General features: G+C 46.6%; 1 protein-coding gene across 4 annotated transcripts in view; it reads left to right on the plus strand.

The window, feature by feature from the left end:
- Window positions 1-14,896, plus strand: part of ctbp2a (C-terminal binding protein 2a) — an 82,405-nt gene that overhangs the window by 27,198 nt on the left and 40,311 nt on the right. For 2 of the 4 annotated variants that reach the window (XM_080868735.1, XM_080868736.1), the window contains exon 1: window positions 14,365-14,683. The exons of 1 other annotated variant lie outside the window; for it this stretch is intronic. The gene's annotated coding sequence lies outside the window, so the exon portion shown is untranslated. Of the gene's footprint in view, window positions 1-13,790; window positions 13,803-14,364; window positions 14,684-14,896 lie in introns of those variants that run through there. One more of the 4 variants, XM_080868734.1, reaches the window with a different exon arrangement.

Below are 14,896 nucleotides of genomic sequence, written 5' to 3' on the forward strand. Positions count from 1 at the left end.
AATTAATTCTGTGATGAACAGGAAGCCAATGAAGAGAAGACAGGATAGGTGTTACATGTTCATAGCTGTGGGTACCAGTTAAGAGGCGGGCAGCAGCATTTTGAATGAGCTGAAGACGAGCAAGAGATCGTTGGCTGACTCCAAAAAACAGTGCATTACAGTAGCCAAGCTGTGTTGAAATAAAGGCATGTATTACCTTCTCCATGTCACGTCTTGACAAAACTGGCTTCAGCTTAGCTATTTGCCTCAGCTGGAAAAAGCTTTTTTGCAACACCGAACTAATATGTTTGTCCAATTTAAAATCTGAGTCCATAATGACTCCCAAGTTTGTCACATGCTGCTTGATATAAGACCCTAGCCAACCACAATTTACAAGCGGGCTGCATGAAATATTATTAGGTCTAAATACAATCACCTCCGTTTTACTCTCATTGAAACTCAAAAAGTTCAGAGCCATCCAAGCTTTGATATCTTCAAGGCAGTTCAAAAGGATTTGGATGGAGCCTGGGCCATTTGGTGCTAAAGGCAAATAAATTTGGCAGTCGTCTGCGTAGCAGTGATAGGATATTTCGTGTTTTATAAAAATAGACCCCAAAGGGAGCAGGTATAATGAAAAAAGAAGAGGGCCAAGGATTGAGCCCTGGGGCACCCCACAAGGAAGGGGGGCTGAGGTGGACTCAAAATTTTCAACTTTAACACTCAACGTTCTGCCACTCAAATATGAGCGAAGCCAATCCAGTGCTGCAGCTTTAATGCCAACCAGGTGTTCCAAACGAGAGATAAGAATATTGTGGTCAACAGTGTCAAACGCTGGAGTAAGATCTAAAAGCACAAGGATCACGGAACTTCCACAATCAGTAGCTGAAAAGAGATCGTTAAAAACACTTAAAAGTGCTGTTTCAGTGGAGTGTAGATGCTTAAAACCAGACTGAAAAATCTCTATGATGCCATTAGCATCAAGAAACGTATTCAGTTGGGTAAAAACTATTTTTTCCAATAACTTTGAAAGGAATGGAAGTCTTGAAATAGGTCTAAAATTTGAGCAAACTAAAGGGTCAAGGCCATTTTTTTAAAATAAAGGGCTAACAATTGCATGTTTAAAACCATCAGGAACCACACTGGAAGTAATACTGCTATTTATAATAGCAAGGACTGAGGTTCCAATTGAAGGGAAAACCTCTTTAAAGAGCCATGCAGGGATCACATCCACGGGAGAACCAGAAGGTTTAATTTGACTAACCATCTCGTTAAGAAGTGTAATTGAGATGGGTTCAAACTGGTATAAGGCAGCTTAACAGGGACTAAACGTGGATGGGTCATATGTAGGAGGTACTATTGCTGACCTGATGGACTCAACCTTGTTTACAAAAAAAGAAAGAAACTGATTACATCTATTAGCAGAGCCTTCCGGGTGGCAGACTGGGGCACATTTAAAATAGAACTGATGGTCTTATAAAGTGCGTGGGGATTATGACAATTTGATGCAATCACCTGAGAAAAATGGCTGTTTTTCTCATTTTTCACTGTATTTTGATAGCATTTCCAACAGTCCTTTAACGTTTCAAAAGAAACCTGCAATTTGTCCTTCTTCCACTTTCGCTCTGCTCTCCTGCATTGACGTCTGACCGCTCAGGTGGCTTCATTTAACCAGGGCTGGGGAATACATTCAGGGCGCCTGGTTTTTAATGGGGCCATAATGTTTAGGGTCTCAATACAGGTTCCAGACTAAGTCCTAAACTAATTTCAGGGTCAATAAAAGCATTTTTTTCTATAAAAGTTGAGGAGAAGAGAGCAGCAGTGGAAGAATTAAATATTCGACAGCACCTGGGTGGAGCACGAGCTTTAAACTCATGCACAAGAGAAATGTCAAATAAAACAGGTTTGTGATCAGAAAACACGGAATCTCCAATTTCCAAATTAAAAACAGATAAACCGCATGATAACACCAGGTCAAGAGTGTGCCCCTGCTGGTGTGTGGGGCCCCACCACACACCCCCATCGCCCGATTGAGGCCGGGGAGCAATTTGACCGAACCTACTCCCCCCTGCGAACTGGGGCGAGACTCGGCCCAAAACATCGGCGCCCCCAGCCCCTGGCCAGGCGACGGCGAAGCTGGTCCGGAGGTCGCCCGCGTAGCAAGCGGACACGGCCCCACAGGCATGGCCGTGAGCTCCTGCTCACAGGCGGCTGGGCAGACGTCAGGTGCTGCGCCTCCGCCTCCAGTAGGCACAGCCCCTTTTGGTCCTCGTCCACCTCTGGGTGGAGCAGCTCCTCTTCCTCCGGCCGGTGCAGACCATCGCGCGCCTCGTCCGCTGCCTCCAGTTGGAGTGCCGCTCCCGGCTGAAGCAGCACTTCTCGCAGCAGCTCCTCTACCTCCGGCAGGTGTAGACCCTCGCGTGCCTCGTCCGCCGCCTCCGACTGGAGCGGCTCCTCCACCAATTCCGGCAGGAACAGCCCTTCACCCGGCTGCTCTTCCTCCTCCGGCGGAGCGGACCGCTGCTCTTCTCGTCTACCACCTCCAGTTGCTGAAGTGCCTTACGTGGCTCCTCCACTGCTTCACCACCGTCGGAACACCCCTGTGGGGGGTGGTGCCCAGGCCCAGAGCAGCGCCGCCAGATCCCCAATCCTTTTCAGGTGGCGCTCGGTCTGGTCCCGCAGCTCTTCCTGCTGGCGACGCACCTCCGCCGCCTGCTCCCGCTGGATAGCCGCTGTCTCAGCCGTCATCTGGGACAGCTCTTCCCTTCCCTGGCTCTGTTGTGGGCCCGTCGTGCCGCCTCCTGGGTTTCGGCACCAATGTGGCGAGAATAAGGCACGGCGGGACCACGGAGTAGGCAGCACGGTGGCACGGTGGTTAGCACTGTTGCCGCACAGCAAGAAGGTCCTGAGTTCAATTCCACCATCAGGCCGGGGTCTTTCTGTGTGGAGTTTGCATGTTCTCCCCGTGTTTGCGTGGGTTCTCTCCGGGTACTCCGGCTTCCTCCCACCGTCCAAAGACATGCAGCTTGTGGGGATAGGTTAATTGATTAATCCAAATTGCCACTAGGTGTGAATGTGCGAGTGAATGTGAGTGTGAATGGTTGTCTGTCCCTATGTGTTAGCCCTGCGACAGACTGGCGACCTGTCCAGGGTGTACCCCGCCTTTCGCCCTATGACAGCTGGGATAGGCTCCAGCGCCCCCCGCGACCCTGAAAAGGATAAGCGGAAGCGAATGGATGGATGGATGGATGGGACCACGGAGTATCATTTAGAGCCATCTTTATTCACATCTCACCACAACACAACCCCAACCCCTGAATCCCCGTGTTTTAACATGGCGGGCGTGATTGTGGATGCCGTGCAGGTGCGTCCGCACGGCACCGCAGACCACGCCCCACCACAGTCATTTAAAAAGTCTTTGTTAAACTTTGGTGGTCGGTAGATTACTGCACACACAATCGGTTGAAAACATCCCAGTTCAAACATCAAAAGTTAAAAACTGGAGGGGGGAACCGGTACATGGAGTTGCTTGCAATTAAAGTTACTTTTAAAAACTGTCAATATTCCTCCTCCTCTACCTGATATCCTTGGAGCATTTAAAAATGAGCAGTCGGAGGGCAATATTTCAGAAATGAAGCTAGACTCACCAATTTTCATCCATGTCTCAGTCACAAAAAGGAGATCCAATCCATTTGAAGAAAAGAAATCGTTTATGACAAACGTTTTACTTGCTATGGACCGGGCATTTATTAAAGCCATCCTCATTGGAGCTGGAGTCTGGGCAGAAGTTGTCTGTGAAGCCCAAATCAAATCAAATCAAATCAAATCACTTTTTATTGTCACATCACATGTGCAGGCACACTGGCACAGCACATGCGAGTGAAATTCTTGTGTGCGAGCCCCACAAGCAACAGAGATGTGCAAACACAACAACACAAACGAGCAAAATACAAGAATGGCCAACCTGAAACTAATAAATATATGTACAATATATAATAGTGTATGCATTTCTGGATGTGTATACTAAATATTTTCCTACGTGTGTGTGTGTGTGTGTGTGTGTGTGTGTGTGTGTGTGTGTGTGTGTGTATACACATTTTTACAAATTAAATAGTAAAAAAATAAAATAAAATAATAATAATAATAATAATAAAATATATAAAATATACAGAGTTGAATATGTGCAAAACAAGTGGCATTTATATACAGTGTGGAGTGCATAATGTTGAAGTTCCAGTAGTGAAGCTGAGGTGTCTATGACGTGTTCAGCAGTCTGATGGCCTGATGGAAAAAGCTGTCTCTCAGTCTGCTGGTACGGGACCGGATGCTGCAGAACCTCCTTCCTGATGGAAGTAGTCTGAACAGTTTATGGCTGGGGTGACTGGAGTCCTTGATGATCCTCCCCGCTTTCCTCAGGCACCGCTTCCTGTAGATGTCTTGGAGGGAGGGAAGCTCACCTCCAATTATCCGTTCAGAGCACTGCACTACTCGCTGGAGAGCTTTGCAGTTGTAGGCGGTGCTGTTGCCATACCAGGTGGTGATGCATCCAGTGAGGATGCTCTCAATGGCACAGTGATAGAAGGTCCTGAGGATGCGGGGGCTCATGCCGAATCTTTTCAGTCTCCTGAGAAAGAAGAGGCGCTGCTGGGCCTTCTTCACTGTTTTGTTTGTGTGTACTGACCACGTAAGATCCTCAGCCAGGTGTACGCCAAGGAACCGGAAGCTGCTCACTCTCTCCACAGCAGCGCCGTTGATGGTGATGGGGGTGTGTACTTCTCTGCACCTCCGGAAGTCCACTATCAACTCCTTTGTCTTTGCGACGTTGAGGGTGAGATGGTTGTCTTGACACCAGTGGGTCAGGGCGCTGACCTCCTCCCTGTAAGCCGTCTCATCACCGTTGGTGATAAGACCCACCACTGTAGTGTCGTCCGCAAACTTCACAATGATGTTGGAGCTGTTAGTGGCTGTGCAGTCGTAGGTGTAGAGTGAGTACAGGAGAGGGCTCAGTACACACCCCTGTGGAGCACCAGTGTTCAGTGTGATGGGGGATGAGGTGATGCTGCCCAGTCTGACCACCTGGCGTCTGTCAGACAGGAAGCTAAGGATCCAGCTGCAGAGGGAGCTGCTCAGTCCTAGATCCTGCAGTTTCCTGTCCAGTTTCGAGGGAACGATGGTATTGAATGCTGAGCTGTAATCTACAAACAGCATCCTCACATACGTGTCTCTCTTCTCCAGGTGTGACAGGGCAGTGTGTAGTGTCAGGGCTATGGCATCATCAGTGGACCTGTTGTGGCGGTATGCAAACTGTAGAGGGTCCAGTGAGTCGGGTAGTGCAGAGCAGATGAAGTCCCTGACCAGCTTCTCGAAGCATTTGCTTACGATGGGGGTCAGGGCTACAGGTCGCCAGTCGTTCAATGAGGAGATGGTGGAGGATTTGGGTACAGGGACGATGGTGGCCATTTTGAAGCAGGCTGGGACTACAGACAGAGAGAGGGAAAGGTTGAAGATGTGCGTGAACACTCCAGCCAGCTGAGCCGCGCATGACCTGAGGACGCGGCCGGGAATCCCGTCCGGACCAGTAGCTTTGCGTGCGTTCACCTTCCTGAAGCACTTCCGCACATCCTCCTCAGACACAGTGTGCGCACTGACGTCATCCGCGGTGCGCACACTGTCCGGTCTCATGGTGTTCGCTGTGTCGAATCTAGCGTAGAATACGTTTAGATCCTCACACAGAGAGGCCGTGGTCTGCGGTGTGCTGGTTTTCCCTCTAAAGTCTGTGATCGTGTTTAGTCCCTGCCACATACTCCGAGGGTTGTCAAACTGTTGTTCCACCCTGTCCCTGTACTCACGTTTGGCTGCTTTGATCGTCTTCCGGAGTTGGTAATGTGCGTGTTTGTAGTCCGATGTGTTCGCGGAGGCAAAGGCGGTGTTCCGTGCCGCCAGTGCCGCGCGAACATCTCCGTTAATCCAGGGTTTTTGATTTGGGAAGGATTTGACTGTTCTGGATGGGACGACATCTTCCACGCATTTCCTGATAAATCCACAGACTGAGTCTGTGTATTCATCAATGTCTCTGGCGGCCACGTGAAACATTTCCCAGTCCGCGTGATCAAAACAGTCCCGCAGCGCAGACTCCGATTGGTCCGTCCAACAGTGCACCGCCCTCCGGGTTGGAGCTTCCTGTTTCAGCTTCTGCCTGTAGGCGGGCAGGAGCAGGATGGAGCAGTGATCTGATTGGCCGAATGGGGTGCGGGGGAGGGCTTTGTACGCATCCCGGAAAGAGGTGTAACAGTGGTCGAGTTGCTGGTTTCCACGTGTGTTGAAAAGGATGTGTTGATGGAGTTTTGGTGAGACTTTCTTCAGGTTTCCCTTATTAAAGTCTCCGGCTGTGATAAACGCCGCCTCTGGGTGTGCGGTTTCCTCGCTGCTGATCGCGCTGTACAGTTCCCTGAGTGCACGGTCAGTGTCGGCTTGTGGGGGAATGTAAACAGCCGTAATAATCACTGCTGTAAATTCCCTCGGTAGCCAGAATGGCCGGCACTTAATCATCAGGTACTCCAGGTCCGGTGAGCAGAAGGATTTGACCGGGTGCACGTTCGCATAATCACACCAGCTGTTGTTGATCATGAAACACACACCACCGCCTCTGCTTTTCCCAGTAAGATCCTGTGACCTGTCCGCGCGGTGCACAGAGAACCCCGGCAGTTGTATTGCGGAGTCCGGTACTTTGTCCGATAGCCAGGTTTCTGTGAGGCAGATCACGCAGCAGTCCCGCATCTCTCGCTGGAATGAGATCTGTGCCCGAAGCTCGCACAGCTTGTTCTCCAGAGACTGCACATTAGCCAGTAATAAACTGGGTAACGGTGGTCTGTTAGTGCGCCGTCTCAGTCGAACCAGAACGCCAGATCTTCTCCCTCTGCGTCGGCGTTTGCGGCCTCCAGGGCCAGAGAACAAAGGCGTCTCAGGTGAGATGAATGGGGGGTCTGCAAACGGAGCGTCCGTGTTGCAAAACTTGAACTCCGGAAAGTTATAAGAAAGACCGTCTTTTATGTCCAGTAAGGTTTGTCGGTCGTACACAAGGAGACAAGTGCTGCTCGTGAAAAAATAAAGGAAAAGTAAAATTAAACACAGAAGAAAGCCGTTGCTTGGGGGAGCTCGCGACGAGGCTGCCATACTCGGCGCCATCTTGATCACTCAAGTTAATGGGCACAAATTCACAAAGTTTATTCCACGGCGCCCAAGACGTGAAAAACACCAGCGAGCAGGCACACGTCCACTCAGACAAGGAACCAGACAAGGAGCAACATGATTCAGGAGACGCCTTGGGATGCGATGGAACAGACTATAATCCACTGGAGCAGCCGCTAGAGAAAAAGTAAGGCAAGCTTTAAGCTTCACTAGCTGATCGGCTCGTTTACTGCGGCATCTGCGACGATGCGTTGAAGCAGGAAGCGCTCCGCATAGCAGGTAAGCAGGAACATCAGCCAGAGATGGGGGATACCCTGTTGTTTGTCCTTGCTGATTTGTCAGAAAATATTGAAGATCCAAAAGTTTTTGGCGTTCATATACCAGTCGCGAGTTGATTTGGGTGGCACAAATTGTAAAAAACAAAACAAACAAACACAAAATTGACAGAGACAGACGGTGAGCCGCACACACCGGCACCATCTTTGTTCAATATATAACAGTGTTGTGTGAGCTGCCTTGTTTGTTCCACAGTGTCAGCAGTGTCCATATCTGCACTACTTATCAACAATGAAGTCACTGCCAAAGATGAAGGGGGACTTTTTTTTTTCTACTGCAGTTAGTCATCACAGCTGCTCTTAAAAAAATCTGTAGAAGAGGGTGATTCACATCAGGGAAGTTAAAAGATCAGAGGGTGGTGAATCACGCTGCTTTCACGGTAGCATTAAATCTACTGAACCATATAAAAAGAGTATTTTAAAACCAGAGGCATGGGGTGTTCTACACCATAATGTCAAAGCCACCCACTATTATCTATAAACAGAGTGGTGGGACTGAGGCGTGAAATTTAAATCAAAGTTCATATCATGTGTATTGACAAAAATAAGAACGTTATGGAGTGATTGTGATTGTGTTGTTGTCGTGGGCTGCACTTGGCGAGACGGCAAGAGGAGCTTCTGTAATCTCCATTTATCTTCTGAGGATAACTGTGTCAATCCAATACTTGTTTCACAGCAGAGCGCATTGATTACATCTTTACTCATTGTGATGAGTGGCTAACTGAGCTGCGCCTGCGGCCTAAATCGAATTCGAAACGGCTGATCAAGTGTGGCTGTTTACTCCCATCAAAGGTAGTCACGGTGCTGGAATGTAGAATTTACTGGAACGGTGAGTGTTTTTCTGTTGAAGATATCCGATGTGATTCACCGTCCAAAGATATTCGCATCGCAGTATAGAACAAATACTCGGATTTGAGATTTTGAAAACAGATGCTGTTCGGCTTTTTGCCTGATGAAGCACTTCTGACGGTTAATCAATAATCAGTTTGGGCTTTCCCGCAAGAAGTTGTCTTAGGAAAGTTGGTAAACTTCCCAGAACTGGAAACAATGTTGTCATTTGTTCAGTTGTATCAGTGGACAAAAGGCACTCATTAGATGCATGAAACAGCACCACTGCCCTTTTCCCTAATGCTTCAATTTATTAAGATTTAGAGCTTAAATGACCAGGTGTTTGGGGCAGCACAGTGGTGTGGTGGTTAGCACTGTCACCTCACAGCAGATTTGTATACACCAGTCTGCTGGGGCCTTTTGTGCCTACTTAGATTCCCTCTGGGTACTCCAGCTTTCTCCCCAGCAGCGACATGCATGTTAGGTTAATTGGTGATTCTGCATTGGCTCTAGGTGTGAATGTGAGCATAAATGGTTGTCTCTCTGTGCTAGCACTATGATAGGCCCTGGCTGTTGCCTTATTATAGCTGGGATAAGCTCCAGCAGACCCGTGACCCTGATTTGGATAATCAGAAAAAGACCCGTGTTGATGCAGTAATCAAAAGACTGCACATTGAACAATGCTGAAATTCATGACTTTTAGTGACATGACAGATTAAAATAAGTCACCAATTCCTCAGGAAGTCTTGTCAAGCATATTTTACGATGTCTTTATTTATTTTATTTTATTTTTTATGAGACTGTCTCATTGGTTCTCTTCTTTTGTGTGTCTTCTGTCCTGTCTTCTTCCCCCTACCCCAGCTCTTTGGTGCAGATGCCTGGTCCCACAGGAGGTTTCTTCCTGTTAAAACGGAGTTTTTCTTTCCCATTGTCACCAGGGGCTTACTCACAGGGGGCTTTCTGATTGTTGGGCTTTTCTCTGTATTACTGTAGGGTCTTTGCCTTTCAATCAAAAGCGCCCTAAGGTGACAGTTGTTGTGATTTTGCACCATATATTAACTGTGACAGCGGTGATCAATAATCTCTTGCAGTCGATTGTGCTCTTGTTTTGAAAGTTCAACCACAGCACTTTCTGTATCCTATTTCTCTACTGGGAAGCTCTTCAGGCTATTATTGTGAGACTCATCTTGCAGTCCGACAAACTTCACGACCCGTTTCAGACTGCAGGTGACGGTACTCTTTGATTTGCTCTCTTTTCTGGGAACTGGAGGGTCACTCCAACCAGGACGTGCAGCTAGTTGAGAACTGGTTCTTGTGCTGCTACAGTGTTATCCTACTGATGCTGCAGAGCAGCAGAAGGAGTACCCTCACAAACTTCATTTTAATGAGGTGCACTTTGAGTCAGTTCAAGTGATGAGAAACATACATTTAGTATGATTTATGCATGTATTAAAAAACAAATCATGGGTAGCACAGGCCTCCTGCTGAAGCGACAGCTTTCATTGACTTAGGCCACTGGGGACTGGACTGAGATAGTGTGAGGGCCGGTTCCAGCCCCCGAGCTTGTACTGTACTGTATCCCCCCTTGTATGAACTACGTAATGAATCTGTAGTTGTTGGGAGTTAAACAACAACAGAATCAAATTAATTTGGTGCACATGTATGACAATACTTTTAAAAACTGCACCAACCAACTACTGACTAATCAGCTAATTGTGTCGACATAGAGGGAGTTTATTAAACTTATTAATCCATCATGAAAGTGAGTCCTATTTGATTACAGAGATGTTTCCGCTTGTTTCTCTTTTGTTTAGTTTTGATATCAGCTTCTAAAATTTATATAGTGCAAATGTTCCTCCTCTTTGTGGGTTTGATAAAGTGCCAAGAAGAGTGTAACCGCAATAAGGGAACTATGGCAAACATCTGTTGTGAGCATCAGTTCCCATACTCTGTCATTCCCCCTCCTTTTTCTAACTCTCTCCTCTCTCTGTCTCCTTCTGTCTGCTCCATCTGTGTACCCAGCATGCATTGGCTTGGGCAGCAATGCAAGTTGTTGCCATTGCTATTTAGCCAGAGCTAACTGACTGATCCAGGCAGAGACGGGGTGTGAATGGCGCTGCGATGTGAACTAGGTCGCAGCGACAGCATGTTCCTGAATGTTGATTTACAAGTTGAGAATCTGTGCTTGGACGCAAACACCACAAGGTGGGGTAGTGGAATTTGTCATGGCGACTCCAAGTGCTTTAGCTGGCAGTTAAATAAATATGTTAATGCCTGATAATGCATCTTGTTTTGTCATGTGTACAACGGGGAGAAATGTTTTAACAGAGAGTAGTAAATAATGTGGCCAGTCAAGCCGCTACACTGTAAAATTTTGCCCGTGAATTATTCATCTCCTCGCATTTAACGGACCTGCACGCTTTTTCATTATAACCAAACGCTTCAAATTAAACAGAGAGGACAAGCAGGGATGTAGTGGGGGGAAAAAGGGTGGAGTTGTCCTGATGTCATCCCCCCCCCCCCCCCCCCCCCCCACACACACACACACACACACACCCCCCAGAGGGGGAGGGGGTGAGGTGCATGGGGCCTCTGTATCCTGAGCTTTTTAGCACACTCGGGGCTCTGCTACATATACCTTTTTGCTTTTAACCCTCCCTTGCCCCCCATTATCCACCCTACTCTCTCCATACTCTGGCATCCAGCTCTTGTGTGAAGTCATCGGAGTGGTGTCTGGGTCAGAGCTCCCCCCGCCACCATCCCACCACCCTGCCTTCGGGCTTGTTCCAGGCTCCTCACCAAAATCCACGACCCCTTTATAGGCTTTATGGAGAGCATAACTGAGCGAGGGGAGCAGAAAAGCAAAGATACAACAGTGTTATATTTGGAGGGAAAAACACTGTCATGTGTGATTTTGTTGTTATTGTCATTAGCATGTGACTTTGCTTGTTTGTTTTCTTACGTCTAGTGCCTCTATTTGGCTTTGTTTATGCTGGCATACAGCACTTTTGTTAAAAGTTGGAAATGGTCTCCTGGAAGAAATCAAATGCACTCCTCAGCTACGACAAGGAGTATTTAATGACTTGTGGCTTCCTTGGATCAGGCTAGGGACTGGATGAAGGATGGGCTGGAGAGGTGGGATGATGGGATGCACGCAATGGAGATGGATTATGTGTAGAGGGATCACAGTGTAACATAGCTGACATAGAGGAAATTCTGGAGAATTTGCGGGCTTCTGCTGCTGTGTGTGTATATGTAGCAGCAAAAATGGAAAGAATTGTGTGTCACTTATGAATTTTGCCCTGTGTATGATTGTCATTTAGATAAGTACCAGCTTCATTGTCATCTACCTCCATTTTACTGTCCATTCATTCCCCATGGAGTTGCCTTTAGAGACAAATAATCCCACTGGAATCACATATAAGCCAGTCATGTACATAATGTCTGTTAAGGCTGCATTGCAATTCATCTGACAGCATTATTCTTTGCAGCAGTGTTGGCATTGTAATCCCATTTCCAGTTAGTGCCTCCTGCCTCGCGCTCATGCATAAGTCAATGTGTGTTTAACATTCGAATCATGCCTTTGGTACGTGGCGTGTCACACTCTAGGAGACAGTTGTTTTTTATTCCTGTTATATTCACTTTGAGTTAGCGTGTGATTCCTATTCATGTATGCACACTAGACCAAGGCCAAGGCTTTAGCAGCAGTCTGCGCGTGTGAATGAAAAGGAGCATTAATGAAGCACCGTGGCCACTGCTGTCTGTGCTGCATGTCAGAAGAAGAGCAGAGCAGGGTCAAAAAGCTGAGTGGGGATATGGGATTGCTCAAGCCAAATATCTGTGTGTGCGTGTGGAGAGACCTCAGATTTCTAAATCTGCTTGTTGCATGTAAACCTTCTGATTTGACATTTGGTAAAGCATGCAAACATTTTGCATGATAAGACCATGTGGACACATAAAGTGACCCACGTCTGGTTGTCCCGCTGGCTTAGCTGCAATGTTTGAGAGGGCTGAGTGACAGAGAGTTGAAGCATGTTTATTAAACAATGGCGTTCGTATTGTGCAATGGATTAGCCATAGGTCTAGCAATTGCACACCATTCATGTAAATTGCTTCTTAATGCGTTTCTCTTTAATACTGAGAAAAGTGCACTCTTCTGATTCTTAAAAAGTAAAACCAGAGAAAACATAGAGAAGTATTTTCTGTAATCTATTAATGCCATAACTGCATTTTCACTCCAGGTTCATTTACTTGAGGCTTCTATACGTTTTAGAGCTTTTGAATTTTTAACCAGTCAAATCTTATTCAGTCTAGGGTCTCTATAAGCTTCTGCTGGGGTGGTATTATATTTGTTCTAAAAATCCTCGGCTTAATTCCTTAATCCTGCTGTTACGGGAAATCTGGCGTTGTGTGCACAGTCGGGGAAGTATGGCAAATGTTGGAACATTAAAATTTGACAGTCAGACATTGTTTAGTTTGAAGCAAACAGAACGCCGTGATTTGCTTTCCTGTTAGGATTAGATCCGCAAACCCTGAGCACACACCTCTGCTCCCGTCTCTCTATTTGAAGTTGACTTTATGGGCATGAGTGATCTGCTCTGCTGTACTGAGTCGCTCGAGAACCAGGGCAGAAAAAGTAATGAGAGGAGCGGATGAGGTTAGGGAAGGAAGTCGGTCTTTACTACCCTGCTGCCCTTGACACAAATGTGGATATATTAATGAATATACTGACAGAGAGCTAGCGATATTTCTTTTTCCAGCTCTAAGCAGCATTATTCAGTTCTCAATAAAGACTGTCAGCCTTGTGATGATGGTTGTAGGCAAGCGTCTCAATTAGGAATGATATGTGTGAAGTCTGACTTTTGGAAATGAATAATCATTTTGGATTATGACAGCATGGAAAGTTGCTTCTGTGTTGTCCAAGTTTAACATTAAACACAGAAAATACTGCGTCTTCAGGTGGTGAATGACACCCGTAGATTGAATGAATGTAACCCCCCCCACCCCCCCATTGGTTAATAAATTCAAAATGGGATTCAAAAGTGACCCCCCCCATTCCTCTGCTTTGATTTAATAATTCATCTTTACAGTCTGTTTTAGATCTTTGTGATGGTTCACTCGTGCCTCCTCTCCTTCCCTTTTAATTTCCTTTCTCACATGAAGCAGGCTAGCAGTTCAGAAAAGCTCTCAGAAAACAGCCAAAAAGTCTCCCTCTTTGGTCTCTTCCTTCTTTTAATTACACAACTCCGATTAAGCAAAATATTAGTGCCAATGAGTATTCAGGAGTTTTCCATTAACACCGATATTAACCAAGGCTTTGGTCTTATATATTACCACACCCTCGCTGTCTCTGAGAGGGAATTTCAGATGGACACTTCCTCATCTTACATGTGTTTTCATGCATTAATAAACAAGATCCAGATCAGGATCGGGTTTCAGCCACAACGGCATGAAGTAAGACCTGCAGAAAGCTGGGTAAGTACACCTTTAGAGCCACGCAATGAAAATCACCTTTTTTAATTGAAATGATAAATGTATCCAGTTAATTACAACTTAATGAATGTCTCTTGGATGATACATAGCACAGTTTGTTTTGTTTTCATACGCCTCCTTGTTTGAACAAATTGAAATGAGATTGTGTTTTGGTGCTCTTGCTCAGCGAAGGTTGTAGGTGCATTGGGATTAACTGCTGTTACAAAAAGATCCCTCCCTCCCCCTTCACACACATATGTGCACACACTCGTATCCCCCTCCCCGGTGTTTTAGTTTTCTCTGCAAAGGGGCAAATCCAGATTACAGAGCCTCCCTAAGTGAAGGAGATCAGAGGAGATTTGTGAAAGAGGGGGAAGGTGCTGTATTTTACTGACAGTAAGATGCATATAGATAGAACTGTAATATAAATGGCCAGATTAAATTATACTGAGGGTCTGTACAAAGTGACGTATTTCACTCATTCATTTTGAGGCCAGATGTTGCGTGTGGATTTCATCATGCATTCTGCAATCACAATTTTCATTGTCCTGCATTTTACATACAGACAGCAGGTCTGACTGATCCCAAATCAAAGAGAGTGAGGCACTGTCAGTAAGCACCACAGAGCCATCAAGGACATTTCACAGAGAGTTGGGCAGCAGTTGCGTGGTGGCTCTGCTGCAAGCATGGGGCCTGGAGGATTAGTGTCCAATCAGAGTGGATTTGATGTTTACTGACAGCACATGGGACTTAGCTGGGAGACCTGTATTTCATTTGTTTTCAATGAAGCTGTACGTCTTGCCTGGCCTCCCCTCCCCTCGCCATCACTCGGCCAAACTACGTTCTGAGACCTGTTGACGGCAGCGCATCAGCAGCAGCTTCAGGTAGGTGTCTCTGAAAGAGCGGGTAAGGGATTTGGGAATGGAATCAAAATCACTGGCATTACCATGATCACGATACTCATCACCATCACCAGATACGCTCGTATCTGGTTCACATGACGTCACAGTTGGATGTGGAATTAAACAGGCTTTATTTAGGTGTAATCCCTCATAGCAATCGGCAGAGCAAGTAAAATGTCCCGGAGAAGGGACAGC

Source organism: Rhamphochromis sp. 'chilingali' (genome assembly GCF_963969265.1).
Source record: "Rhamphochromis sp. 'chilingali' genome assembly, chromosome: 20".
NCBI classification, from domain to species: Eukaryota; Metazoa; Chordata; class Actinopteri; order Cichliformes; family Cichlidae; genus Rhamphochromis; species Rhamphochromis sp. 'chilingali'.